We start from the raw sequence: 15,403 nt of genomic DNA on the forward strand, positions 1-15,403 counted from the left end.
TGGTACAGTGGGGAGAGGGCACGAACTTGGCTGGTTTTGGGATGCGGTGGGGGAAGGGGAGATTTTGAAGCTTGTGAAGTCGACATTGATACCATTGGGCTGCAGGGTTCCCAAGCGGAATATGAGTTGCTGTTCCTGCAACCTTCGGGTGGCATCACTGTGGCACTGCAGGAGGCCCATGATGGACATGTCATCTAAAGAATGGGAGGGGGAGTGGAAATGGTTTGCGACTGGGAGGTGCAGTTGTTTATTGCGAACCGAGCGGAGGTGTTCTGCAAAGCGGTGCCCAAGCCTCCGCTTGGTTTCCCCAATGTAGAGGAAGCCACACCGGGTACAATGGATACAGTATACCACATTGGCAGATGTGCAGGTGAACCTCTCCTTAATATGGAAAGTCATCTTGGGGCCTGGGATGGGGGTGAGGGAGGAGGTGTGGGGGCAAGTGTAGCACTTCCTGCAGTTGCAGGGGAAGGTGCCGGGTGTGCTGGGTTTGGAGGGCAGTGTGGAGCGAACAAGGGAGTCACGGAGAGAGATTCTTTAGATGACATGTCCATCATGGGCCTCCTGCAGTGCCACAATGATGCCACCCGAAGGTTGCAGGAACAGCAACTCATATTCCGCTTGGGAACCCTGCAGCCCAATGGTATCAATGTGGACTTCACAAGCTTCAAAATCTCCCCTTCCCCCACCGCATCCCAAAACCAGCCAAGTTCGTGCCCTCTCCCCACTGCACCACACAACCAGCCCAGCTCTTCCCCTCCACCCACTGCATCCCAAAACCAGTCCAGCCTGTCTCTGCCTCCCTAACCTGTTCTTCCTCTCACCCATCCCTTCCTCCCACCCCAAGCCGCACCTCCATCTCCTACCTACTAACCTCATCCCACCTCCTTGACCTGTCCGTCTTCCCTGGACTGACCTATCCGCTCCCTACCTCCCGACCCATACTCTCCTCTCCACCTATCTTCTTTTCTCTCCATCTTCAGTCCACCTCCCCCTCTCTCCCTATTTATTCCAGAACCCTCACCCCATCCCCCTCTCTGATGAAGGGTCTCGGCCCGAAACGTCAGGTTTTGTGCTCCTGAGATCCTGCTGTGTTCATCCAGCCTCACATTTTATCATCTTGGATTCTCCAGCATCTGCAGTTACCATTATCATGGATATTGTTCGGTTCTTGCTGTATTTGGACATGAACTATTTCAGCATCTGTGGAGTTATGAATGGCGCTGAACATTGTCTAATCATGAGCAAAATACCCATTTTTGACCTTATGATGGAGGGTAGGTCATTGAAATGGCTAGTTAAAATTGTTTGCCCTCTGACACTACCCTGAGAAACTCCTGCAGTGATATCCTTGGACTGAGATGTTTCACCTCCAACAACCCACAATCATCATCACTTGTTCTGGGTATGACTCCAGTCAACAGAGTTATCCCCTGATTTTCATTTAACTCTAGTTCTGCTGAGACTCCTTGATGTCTCATTCAGTAAAATGCACCCTTGCTATCAAGGGTAATCACTCATTTTCCCTCTGAAATCCAGATCTTTTGATCATCTTTGTTCCAAGTTTGTAATGAAATTAGAGACTGAGTGGATCTAGCAAACCCAAAGTAAATATCAGTGAACAGATTATTGTTGAGGAAGGTTCGCTTGACAGTTCTGTCAATAACAGTTTCCATTATTTTGCAGATGATTGAGAGTATCAGAATCCCTACAGTGTGGAAGCAGGCCATTCATCCCATTGAGTCCACACCAATTCTCCAAAGAGCATCTCACCCTGACCTGCCATTCCCCCCCTACCCTGTCAATCCATTTCCCACCCCAGACACTATGGGCAATTTAGCATAGTCAATCCACCTATCATCTCTGGACTGTGCTGGGAAATTGGAGCACCCAGAGGAAACACATGCAGACACAGGGAGAATGTGTAAACTGCACACACATTTGCCTAAGGCTGGAATCGAACCTGGGTCCCTGGCGCTGTGAGGCAGCAGTGCTAGCTACCGAGCTCTGTGCTGTCCCACCTAATGCCTTGATGAGGCAGTATTTGGCCGGGTTGGCTTTGTACTTTTGTTTTTGTGGGCAGGACATACCTGGGCAATTTTTCACGTTGTTGGGTAGATGCTGGTGTTATTGTTCTATTGAAAGGTGTTAAGGGTGTGTTGCTAGTTTTGGAGTGCAAGTCCTTATTATTATTGTTGGAATGCTGTCAGCCCATAGTTTTGCAGAACCTTAAAACAGAAGTGTTTTAAGTCATTTTTTTGACTTTGTGTAGTGAATTAAATTGGCAGCTATGATACTGGGTAGCTCAAGAGGATGCCAAGGTAAATCATTCTTTAACCAGAAGTGCTAAATGATTGGCTCCCATTTTAAGATTAGGGATATTTGAGAGTTTCCTCCTCCAGGGAGATGTTTAAATATCCACCACCTCCGATGCCTGGATATTGTAGGACTACAATATCTAGATCTGATCCATTGGTTTTGTGGTCACTTTGTCTATTATGTCTGTTTGGCATGCCGTTAGTAAAGTTTGTGGTGTGTCTTATCTACATTTGTAAGACCCAAAGCAATTAAAAATACAGATGATACTTAATAGCAGTGGTTTACCAGGCAATTCACTTTGGGACACCAGTTATTGGAAACAGAGAAACTGGAAGCTGGAATAGGCCACTCAATTCTTTAAGCCTGCTCTGCCATGCAGTATGGTTATGTCTGATCCTCCTGCTTTCCCCCCAATCTCATTTGATGGCCTTAAAATCTAAACATCTATTTATTTGTTGCTTCCCCAAATGTTAGGAAGGAGGACTTTGCAGCGTTGACAAGGCTATTCTTGCCGTGATCATTTCTAGTGTCTTGGTCCTGTTCAATTTTCCTTCTGTCATTGAATTGTGTAGCAGTTGTATTCAATCAAGTAGCTAGTGGGCCCATTTTACAGTGTATTTATGAACTGTGCACGGTGCTATGAATCTAGGGTCTGATGTAACACGGATTTGGTGAGGGTGGCAGATTTTCCTAACTTTTTCTTATAGCTTTATTACTTTGTTTCTTAAATTAAGCTCCAATTTCACCCACTGTCAAGGTGTAATTTGAATTCATAACCTCAGACATTAGTGTGGATCTCTGGATGACTTGCCTAACAATTTCACTGTGCTGCCACCAGGTCTGCTGGTATATGCAGAGATGAACTTTTGTATAGCCTGATTGTTACAATACAGCAGTGACCTTGGCATGTACAACTCAATTTAGTGATTCAGTTGATGTGTTAAATAAAGTTGGAAAGACTTAGCGGATCCCTAGTCAAGCCTATTGTTTACTTGCATGCTTCTGTAGAATGGTCTAAATTCTAAATGAACCAGAATGTTTGTTTATTTTTTATATATATGTGAAGTGAATGCAGGAACATGAGTCATTACATAAGTAATTAGGGTTGTTGGAAAGTGTTCCATTAATGTTCTTACAGAATGTTTTATTAGAATTGTTTCAGTCTGACTCATTTCCAGTATGTTCCAGGATTTAGTCTATTTTCTCATTTTAAATGTTGAATACTATTTTTACTTTATGTACTTTTTTTCTGTAAATTTTGTTCTCTGAAGGTGAGGGCTGTTATTATTGGATAAGTGAATATCATTTCCTCCTGAGGATGTGCTGCTCAGATGGTCTATTGCCAGGGCAAATGTCTGACCTATTGTTTTCTCGATTCAGTCAATTAGCTTTAATTGTTAATATGTTAATATTAACATTATTTCTGGTTAGTGTGAATTATTGGATAATTGCTTTTTTATTATTAACTGACTAGTTCCACAACTAATCTTACAATGCCCCAGCCTTCGAGGACAGAGGCTGTCCTCAGATGAATCTGAACCCAGGTCTCAGAGATTAAAGACTGTTTGTGTCTAACCTATTAACCCATTGTTTGTTATGCTCAGAAATGTAAAATTCTGTTGCCATTTTCAAAGATGAGACAGAGATGCTATTCCACTGATTGTATCTCACCAGATGTTCATTTACTGTGTACTCCACTTCAGTGGTGCCCCTTTTTATCTGATTTTGATTCCCATCTTAACACTCGTAGAAACTAGGAGCAGGAATAGCCTTTCAAACCTGCTCTGCCATTCAGTATGACCAAGGTGATCCTCTGTCTCAATGTCATATTCTTGCTTTCACCCACACCTCTTGATGCCTTTAAAATCAAAAAATGTGTTTGTCTCCTTCCTGAACATATTCAGTGACTTGGCTTCCACAAACTCCTTTGGCAGAGAATTCCACAGGTTTGGTACCCTTTTGAGCGAAGAAACTTTTCCTCAGCTCAGTGCTAAATGGCTCACGCTATATCCTGAGACTGTCTCCCTTGGTTCTAGACTCCGGAACCAGGGCAAACATTCTCTCTGTATGTAGTCTGTCCAGCCCTGTTAGAATTTTATACATTTCAATCAGATCAATTCATCCTTCTATACTTGAGTACAGATCCAGTTGAACTAATCACTCCTAGTGTGATAGCCTTGCCATCCGTGATATCATCTTGGTGAATCTCTGTTGCACTCCCTCTGTAGCAAGTATATTCTTTCTGATGGAGACCAAAATGGCACATAATACTCTAAGTGTCCTCTCTCAATGGCCCTGTATGACTGCAGTAAGACGTCTCTGCTTCTGAATTCAAATCCTCACTTGACGAGATCTGCAAAAGATCAGTGTAGTGATTGCGATGAGGTGGATCTCATTGACTGAGATCCTTGTTTGAGTTGTTAACTTGTGCCAATCAGAGAGCCATGGCTGACAGAGGTAAATAGGAGATTGAGAGTGTCTGCTCATTCTCAGGACTGGCTCTGAGGTTGGCTGGTCAGAGCACATGTAAATGAAAGGTGTCTTGATGATGGGATACTGGTCCCTGTACGGTTATTTCAACAAGCATTCCTTGTGCTTGCACCACCTTCAAAAGGCCACTGTGCATCTGGATAAATGTTGGCAATCCAGCATTGTCCTCACCAGCAACATAATGGCACAGCAACCAAAAAGCCACACTGCTGTGGCACATAGACAGCATAACTCTCAATCCTTTGTACATGTAATTCCACTGTCTCACTCTACTCATTGTTGAACACTCATGATATGCAGATCCTAGACTGTAATGGAGGTTTCTCTAGGCTGGTCCAATCAGTGGAATAGCATCTTCAGCCTGAGAGTCGGCTATACCCGGTGGACATGTGGATGGTATTGTATCTGTACACTGCATGTATTACAAATGGGCGAGGAAATGATTGCAAATGAAACATAGCTTCAGTTTGCAGACACATGATTCATGTATTGTTTTCATTCATGGGATGTGGGTATTACTGCCTGAGTGAGCATTTATCATTCATCCCCAATTGCCCTTGAGTGGGAGGTGGTGAGTTGCCACTTGGTGTAGGTAGACCCACAAAGCTGTTACAGAGGGAGTTCTATGATTTTGACCCAGATATAGTGAAGGAACAGAAAAATATTTCCAATTCAAGCTGGTGAGTGACTTGGAGGGGAGCTTGCAGGTTGTATTTCCGTATTTCTGCAACGCTTGTCCTTCAAGATGGGAGTGATAATGGCTCTGAAGTGCTGTCTAAGGAGCTTTGGTGAATTTCTGCAGTGCCTCTTGTAGGTGGTCTACACTGTTGCTACTGATCATTGGCAGTGGAGGGAATGTACGTTTGTGGATGTGGCACTAATCAAGCGGGCTGCTTTGTCCTGGATTATGTCAAGCCCCTTTATAGAATCATAGAATCCATACAGTGTGGAAACAGGCCATTCAACCTAATAAGTCCACACCACCCCTCTGAAGAGCATCCCACCCAGACCAATCCTCCTACCCTTTCCCTGTGTTCCCATGTCTAATCCACCTAACTTACACACCCCTAGATACTACAGGCAATTTAGCATGGCCAATCCACCTAACATGCACATCTTTGGACCATGGGAGGAAACCAGAGCACCCGGAGGAAACCCACGCAGACAGCGGAGACTGTGCAAACTCAAAAATTTTAAAACTCATATTGTCAGAGCTCCACTATTCAGGCAAGAGGAGAGTATTCCATCACATGTGCCATATAAATGGTAAGAAGTCAAGAGATGAGATTCTTGTTATAGATGCCTTGCCTCTGACCTGCCCTTGTAGATGTAGTTTTTTTATGTGGCCAGTTCATTTTGCAGCCATTTAACCCCTAGGATGTCGATAGTTGGGAGTCAGTAATGGATTTTCCCCTTCAATGTCCTAGTATCCAGTAGACAGTCTTTGAGGAGGATCCCACATTTTTGCACTCAAACCGATTAGTGGCTCTATCCATTCAGCATCTAGCTAATGACAAGACATGGTAGGGAACACAATTTTGTGGTTGACCCCCACAGCATTAACTCTGCCTAGTTGCCAGGTTGGTCCCCAAGTCTCCATGTATCTCTTTACCTCCATATCCTGATATTTCAGTTCCACCCTCATGGAGATCCACCACTTTGAACTTTGCTCCAACTGTCCTCCCTTCCCCTGAACCCCAACATTACACTTTCATGATGCCTACCTTGCTCATCTGTTCTTCCTTTGTGTAGGCCATACTGGTGGTCACTGACAATGACACCTTCCTCCTTCCAGTAGAGTACCATATGTTCTGATACTGTTCCATCTACCCTCACGTGCCTTGAGTTTGCCCCCATCACTTGCTTGCTCCTGCCTCTATACTGTCTTTACATGTCCCCCTTGAAACCTCCTCAACAATCACTGCATGGACCCACAGGGCTGCACTTCTCCCAGATCTCTGATCAACATTGATGGACAGCCCCTAGACATGACTGAACAAACCCCTGACTGCGTTTGCAGCTTCCTTATCAACAATGCAAAATTCCCCTAACTGCCTGTGACGGCTCTACATAAGTGACTGCCTATCCCTTGAGCATATCCCTAGACAAAAAAGGCCATGAGACGTAGGTGCAGAGTTAGGCCGTTTTATAAGTTCACGAGAAATAAGGGCAGAATCAGGGCATCCTTCCTGAGATATGGGGCTGAAAACTGCACACAATACTCCAAATGTGGCCTGATCAGAGCCTTATAAAGCCTCAGTAGTACATCTCTGCTTTTATATTCAAGTCCTCTCAAAATAAATGCCAAAATTGCATTTGCCTTCCTGACTGCTGACTCAACCTGCAAGTTTACCTTGAGAGAATCCTGGACTAGAACTCCCAAGTCTCTCTGTGCTTCAGACTTCTGAATTTTCTCCCCATTTAGAAAATAGTCCACGCTTTTATTCTTCTCACCAGAGTGCATGACCTCACATTTCCCATGTTGTACTCCATCTGCCGCTTCTTTGCCCACTCTCCTAACCTGTTCAAGTCCTTCTGCAGCCTAAACTTGCAGCCTCCCCATCTCCTCAATACTACCTGTCCTTCCACCTATCTTTGTATCATCCGCAAGCTTAGCCAGAATGCCCACAGTTCCTTCATCTAGATCATTAATTTATGAAGTGAAAAGTAATGGCCCCAATACCGAGCCTTGTGGAACACCACTTGTCACTGGCTGCTATCCTGAGAAAGCCCCTTTTAACCGCACTCTCTGCTTTCTGTCACCAGCCAATCTTTAATCCATGCTAGCACCTTGCCTGTAACACCATGGGCCTTTATCTTATTCAGCAGCCTCCTGTGTGGCACCTTGTCAAAGGCCTTCTTGATAGATAGATAACATCTATTGGCTCTCCTTGGTCTACCCTGCTCGTTACTTCCTCAAAGAATTCTAGCAGATTTGTCAGGCATGGCCTCCCCTTGATGAAACCATGCTGACTTTGCCCTATAAATTTCATCCTTTATAATGGGCTCCAAAATCTTACTCACAACCAAGGTTAGGCTAATTGGCCTGTAATTTTCTGTCTTTTGTCTTACTCTCTTTTTAAACAGGGGTGTCATGTTAGGACCCTCCCTGAAAGATTACCATTAACACTTACACTATCTCTTCAGCTATCTCCTTTAGAACTCTGGAGTGTAGTCCATCTGGTCCAGGTGATTTATCCACCTTTAGGCCAATCAGTTTTACTAGCATCTTTTCCTTGGTGATGGCCACCGTACTCAGCTCTGCTCCCTGACTGTTTTGAATATTTGGGCGATTACTCGTGTCTTCCACCATGAAGACTGACACAAAGTAATTATTCAGTTCCTCAGTCATTTCCTTGTTCCTCACTACTATCTCTCCATTGTCATTTTCCAGTGGTCCAATGTCCACTTTTGCCTCTCTTTTGCCCTTTATATAGCTAAAGAAACTCTTGCAGTCTTCATTTATATTACTGGCTAGCTTACCCTCATATTTAATCTTCTTCCTCCTTATTTCTTTTTTTGTTGCCCTCTGTTGGTCTTTGTAAGCTTCCTGGTTCTCTGCATTCCCATTGCCCTTTGCAATATTATATGCTTTCTCTTTTGCTTTTATGCTATCCCTGATTTCTTTAGTCAGTCATGGTTGTCTCATCCTCCCTGTACCATGCTTCATTTTCCCAGGGATGAATTTTTGCTACGTCTCCTGAATTACTCCCAGAAACTCCTGCCATTGCTGTTTCACTGTCTTTCCTGCTAGACTTCTCTTCCAGTAAATTCTGCCCAGCTCCTCCCTCATACCTATGTAGTCGCCTTTATTCAGCTGTAATACCGTTACCTCTGATTCTCTCTTCTCCCCCTCATTGCAGAGTAAATTCTATCATTTTATGATCACTGCCTCCTCAGGGTTCCTTTACCTTAAGCTCCCTAATCATGTCTGCCCCATTGAACGACACTAAATCCAGTATCCAATATGGTATGCTATAGTTTTTGACTCCATATTGTCCTTGATCACCTCATTTAGTCATGGATGTTTTTAACCCCCACCCCCCTCCCCTACCACCACCCCACCGCTTACCATCTTCCTTTCTCACTGGAATATATTTTAGTTGCAAGGAATTAAGAAGCTCCTTAAACAACTGTCACTGCTCATCTGCTGTCTTACCTTTTTCACCTTCCTGCCCAGTCTACTGAGGCCAAATTTGTCCTCATGCCTATGTAATTCCCTTTGTTTAATTCCAGAACACTACTGTGGGACTGCACTTTCTCTTCACTGAACTGAATTTTGAATTCTTTCATCCTATGGTCACTCCTCTCGAGAGGATGCTTAACTATGATGACATCTAGTAATCTCTCCTCATTACCAAATTCAGAGCATCCTACTCCCTGGTTGGTTCCACAACATACTGCTCCAAGAAACAACCTCTAATACATTCAATGAACTTTTCTTCCAGGCTACCCTTGCCAATTTAATTCTTCCGATCTATGTGCATGTTAAAATTACCCATGATTATTGCTGTATCTTTCTTGCATGTCTTGAATATTTCCTGGTTTATATTGTGCCCCACTGTGGAACTACTATTTGGGGATTTATAGATTACTCCTACCAAGTACTACTTCCTTTTGCAATTTCTTAGTTCTACCCTGTGTGATTTCACATCTTGATCTCACATGCTTATGTAATTTCTCATTGACCACTTCAACTAATACTGCTCATGCTTGGACGTGGAACAGTTATTCCACTGCCTCCACCTTCATGCTTTAACCATGAGCCTAACCTTCCTCCTAGTGACCCCTTCTCCTGCCTCTGACGCACCCTCTCCTCCTGGACACCACCCCAAGGCCGCCTCCTCACCCTCGACCTCTTCATCTCCAACTGACCTATCCCCTCCCTACCTCTGAACCTACACTCACCTCTACATCCCCGCCCCTTTAACTTGTCTGTCTCCTCTCTACCTATCTTCTCCTCTATCCATCTTCGATCCGCCTCCCCCCCCCTCCCTATTTATTTCAGAACCATCTCCCCCTCTCCCTTTTCTGATGAAGGGTCTAGGTCCAAAACGTCAGCTTTTGCGCTGCTAAGACGTTGCTTGGACTGCTGTGTTCATCCAGCACCACGCTTTGTTACCTATCTAAACCGTACTGACAAGTAGTCTGCTGTGTGCCTACACAAAAGAGCACAGGCCTTAGTTCTGGCTGACAATTAACAGTTATGGCATGGGATCACAAGTTACGTGAGTAGCTAGGTAGGCACTAAGAGGGCTAGCCAGCTGCCCTAAAACACAGCGTGGTTCAATCTACGCACACGCGTCCAGTTCACAAAGTTCGTTGCAGCAACCTTACACTGCTAGTTGTTGGTAAATCCTGTTTGTGATCTGTCTTTCTGAAGCATCGTTCAAGTAGATTGGAGAGGTGCCATTGATGATCATGAGAGGTTGACAAGTGCCAGATATCAGAATCTGTGAATGAGGGATGCATGTGGCTGGTACCTATGGATTGCGCTGTGAGATGCTGTTTGGTGCTGAATATTATAGATGTTCTTCACGGCTAGTGGACAGCTGAAGTAATCAGGTATCCTTTCTGACTCTGGTGGAGAATTATTGACATCTTTCCCATTTAGGAAGACAGGAAGCAGAATATTGAGGTGAGTTGCCATCAATAAAGCATTTACCAAGTAAACATTCCGTCCAATTGCTAACTCACTAGTGAGAAATGTGCCTCGATGCTTGACAGATGCATAAAAGTAGCAGCAAGTTGCTTCTGATGTCAAGTGAGGCCTTGCTGTACTTTTGTGACTATGCTACAGATACTGCCATATCCCATATTGTTAAGGTCTCTATCAGATGCCCAATGCTGTTTTTTAGTATAATATGATCTCAATATACATTTCCAATTGTAGCTAACAACCATTGGTTTCTGGAAAAAAAAAGTATTTCCTCAACCAACCAGTGCAATCATTCATCCTTTATGGCTGAAGATAGGTTTAGATTTACTTTGTTCTCCCTCACAATGAGAACCACTACACATGGTCAAATGTGCCTGATCTGTTAAAAGTCATGTACATAGATTCTGACTACTTGGGCAAGATATTATAGTGACAGCAAATATCAATGAATCCACATCAACAGAAAGGGAGTCATGAACATGTACTGTCGTGAGAAATACTGGGATGTATAAAAAATGAAGAACAGAGAAACATCAGCTCTTCCATCTACCTTGTCAATGTATAATCATGTGCTGCCCATCAACAAATCACCCACCAGCCACATAATCTCCCAAGAGAGGTAAGAACTGATCAACTTGGGTCAATATAGGGAACAAGCACTTGAATAAAATTCTTCACTGATTCCAAAAAGTGATTTTAAAAATAAGTGCTTGTTGCTTCTCCTGGTTTCCTGCATTTTTATTTCATGCCACAAACCTTGACCTTTGAAATCACCTTGTCCTGCAAATTGATTTTTGGCACAGTATCAAACCCTTGATGAAATCTAAATGCATGGTAACTGCAGAAGGAAAACAGTAATATGAGCAATAATAGCATTAATTAGGAATGCAGGAGGATGGAGGTGGAGATGTACCAGATGTTCCTTAAACATAAGATGAGAACTGCTGAATTGAGCATTAAAGCTCGGATAAGGTTAAGAAACCAGTTGGATGAATTAAATAGAAAACAAACTTAGAACTTCTACTAGGAAAGGTTTAAAGGAATTTTACCTATAACCAGAGAGACAGGAGGGATTTATTTTTATGGGAAAAAATGGTATAGGCAGCAGCGACGATTTGTAAAAGGTCAGCAGCTGAAAAATAAATTAATTGGGTTAAACTTCAAGTGTTTGTCTGCATGTAAGAGCTGATGATATCCAATGGGATAGCCATTAGTGAAAGGGATGTGTGATGGAAAACAAGGAGATGCCATTAATCAGTAAAATTGACAGGGATACCAGGAATGACTAAATAAAATTCGATGGTGAACACAAGGGCCAACACAGTCAAGGCATTTACGTAACACAAGCAAAGTTAAGATGTGCAACACAGCCAGAAGAATCTTCTGCTCCCTTTCACAAAAAGAAAATATCTGGGTCCCAATCCTGCCTTTGCTGTCAAAGTGCCCAAGGGTGTATGGGAGGCAGTATCCGAATTGGCGATCCCTCCCTGTCTAGTTGAGGATAGCAGACAGGGTGCAGGGCCATTCAGAGAGATAACCGACAATCTTGGAAGGGCAGAGGTGGGTGCTGTTATTCCAGGCTTGGAAAATTCATTGAAACGTATGAAATAGGAGCAGCAGTAAATCAGCTATTCGGTCCTTCGAGCCTGTTGTGCCATTCATTATGATCATAGCTGTTGATCTAACTCAGTACCCTCTGCCTGATTGTTTTCCATTTCCTTTAGCCCAACTCCTCCGTGAAATCATAAAATGTTTTGGCCTGCCTTGCTTTCCATGAAAGTGAATTCTAGAGGCTTGTCACTCTGAAATGAGAAGAGATTTCTTCAGACAAATGTAAGAGCTGATGATATGCATCTTAATACTGTGGCAAAGGTCTTTTCCCTAAGGTGAGGGAGTTCAAAGCTAAGAGGCATACTTTTAAAGAGAGGAGAAAGATTTAAAAAGGGCATGAGGGGCAACTTTTTTTTAGTGTGTGGAGTGAACTGCCAGAGGTAGTGGTGGATGCAGGTACAGTTGCAGTGTTTAAAAGACACTTGTGTAAGTACATGAATAGGAAAATTTGGAGGGATATGAGGCAAATGCAAGCAGGCGGGACAAATTTAGTTTGGAAACATGGTTGGCGTGGATGAATTGAATTGAAGGGCCAGCTTTGATGCTGTATGACTCCATGACCTCTGGTTCTGGACTTCCCTGCAATTCTTCTAAATTCCAATGAGAACAGGCCTACTCTACCAAACCTTTCCTCATAAGACAGCCCCTTCCAAACCCTGCATCAGCCTAGTGAACTTTCTCTGGGCTGCCTCTAATTTCAGTACATCTTTATTGGATGAGACAAAAAAACTTTCACAGTATTCCAGCTGTGGCCTGACATGTGCCTTGTGTAATTTTAACAAAACCTCCCTACTTCTTTATTTAGTCCTCTTTGAAATAAAGGCCAATGTTCCACTTGCTTCCCCATTACCCTTTGAACATGGATGCTAGCTTCTTTGATTCGTGGACATGGATTTCTTGCTCCTTTCTTTTGTAGCTTTCTGCAGTCTTATTCCATTTAAATAATATTTACCCTCCTCTATTTCTGATAAAGTACATAACTTCACTTTCCCAAAATTTATTCCATCTGCTTACAGTTCTTTGGGTGTTTTAGAGTTATTGGTTTTTAGCCTGAGATAATGGCTAGTTATTTGGCTTCTTGGACAGTCAATAGTAGCAAAAGTTGTTCTCCATTTTGAATTTAACACCTCTCAGATAATCTCTTCTTTGTTCGCATTGGAACCAGGCACATTCGTTGTTGATAGACAGAGAATGAAAAAGAGACAGAATTGTCTCAGTCTGTATTCAATTCTGCATTCCTAATTTCATGTACCCCACATTAACAAAGCATCCCTATGAAATGGCAGATAATAAAACGTGAGGCTGGATGAACACAGCAGGCCCAGCAGCACCTCAGGAGCACAAAAGCTGACGTTTCGGGCCTAGACCCTTCATCAGAGCCTCTGATGAAGGGTCTAGGCCCGAAACGTCAGCTTTTGTGGCTCTGATGAAGGGTCTAGGCCCGAAACATCAGCTTTTGTGCTCCTGAGGTGCTGCTGGGCCTGCTGCGTTCATCCAGTCTCACATTTTATTATCTTGGATTCTCCAGCATCTGCAGTTCCCATTATCACTATGAAATGGCAGCTGGTTGCATATTCCCCATTTACGCCAGGTTTATTTTTCAGTCTTGTTTGTTGTAGGTGAGGTTCCATCTCAAAAATGCAAAGATTTTGAATGGTTTCAATGACATGAGAGATGAGGACCTTTTTTACCCTGCTAACTGGTTTAATTGCTTTTGAGGGCTTGGGCGAGAGGTGGGAATGTTAATTTCAGCCTGAATCTCCAATCCATATTAGTTCCATGAAACCTGGTGAACCTTTATGGATCCAATGATGTCTGTCATTGGTGTTGGTCCCTTTTGTTTAAAATCTGTTTCAGTCCATAAAAATCCCAGCCATCAAATTGTATGATGGAATTTGATGGTCAATAGTTAATTATTTTACAGCAACATGCCATTTTACGTAATTTAGATTATATTATTCAAATTTAAAATAAAGTGCAAACTTCTTTTTCTCTGCAAATTGCGTTTTTTGTATTTTCACTTTACAGCATTAATTTACTGTTTTGCAGAATAACTTTGTTTCATATTGTCTTACAGATAAATGACGTTTACGCAAATTAAAAGTGGCCTTTGCAGTTAATTTAAGTAGTAGTATTTTAATTACCATAAGCATTATATATCAGGATCTAATAATCCTAAGGAAACTTAAGGAACGAAACTATTTATTTCCTCTGTAGTTTATCCGATGATAGCTTCAAATATGTTAGTTAACTTTTATGGGATGCCATTTTGTATGGAATGTGACTTAAATGATGACACTTTAATGCCAGACGTAAAACTAATAGTTTATTTTATATATACACTCAGCAGAAATAGCGAATGTATAATTTGTAAATTCTGTTGAGTCGTGTGGACTAATGCCGGACACTGAGTAAGGATGTTCCACTGGGAAAGCATATGGTCAAGGATAATGTGGGGAACACTCGCCTTAAGTAGATCATAGAACAGAATCAATATAAGAACGTGATTTACTAAAACAAGACTTATTTGAATGGTTTCAGAGATTAGGGATTATAGTTTCATGGATATACTGAAGAATCTGTGTATTTTATTGCTTTGGTGCTTTATGATTTTATTATTGGGAATGCTAAACTATGAACCCAGATTTAAACTGTGGAGAACATGCCACATGATCTGAAAGATGACAAGTTCTGCAAGCAGCTGGCAAGGAAAAGAGATATCAATAATAATAATAATAATAATACCATTTTGTAATAATTAAGGAAACAACAGGAAACCTGCCAGTAAAAGTGTGAAATGTTCAAGGAAACATATAGCAATATGTTTCAATTTTCAATTGAAAGAGGAAACAAAAAAAAAATCCACAATTATACAGTGAAGGCAACTGGACCATTTATAGCTAAGTTAGCTCCCTGAAAAAGCTGTTGAATTAATCTTATTCACCCTGTCTTTACCCAAGACCCTGCAAATGTTTCTTTTGTTGACTACCGCAAATCATGACATATAACAACTCCAGTTTTCCAGCACCCAAAATACTGCTTTCATATATTTCCAGGGTACACCCATATTAGTATTCAGCTTCAATTTTTGCCCACAAACGCATGTTTTACTTGCAGTAATTACAACTAGGTGAAAGTGATCAAGCAGGTGGTACAGATTGTGCTGTGAAAATTAGATCAGGTTCGAGACATGCCACTCTTTGCATGGATGCTGATGACATTTCAAAATAGCAACAATGCGTGCCTACGTTTCACTTTTATTTGGTTTACAAGTCATTGCCTTATTTTTCAAACCTTTAAATGCCAACTTGTATACCTAATATC

General features: G+C 42.3%; 1 protein-coding gene and 1 long non-coding RNA gene across 3 annotated transcripts in view; one reads left to right on the top strand and one right to left on the bottom strand.

Annotated features, from left to right (window-relative positions):
• The window catches only part of il11ra (interleukin 11 receptor, alpha), a 104,182-nt gene that overhangs the window by 57,811 nt on the left and 30,968 nt on the right, over window positions 1-15,403 (top strand). The window lies entirely within an intron of this gene.
• The window catches only part of LOC132210066 (uncharacterized), a 56,134-nt gene that overhangs the window by 39,701 nt on the left and 1,030 nt on the right, over window positions 1-15,403 (bottom strand). The gene's annotated exons all lie outside the window — the stretch shown is intronic.

This window comes from Stegostoma tigrinum, chromosome 1, assembly GCF_030684315.1.
Source record: "Stegostoma tigrinum isolate sSteTig4 chromosome 1, sSteTig4.hap1, whole genome shotgun sequence".
Lineage (NCBI taxonomy): Eukaryota > Metazoa > Chordata > Chondrichthyes > Orectolobiformes > Stegostomatidae > Stegostoma > Stegostoma tigrinum.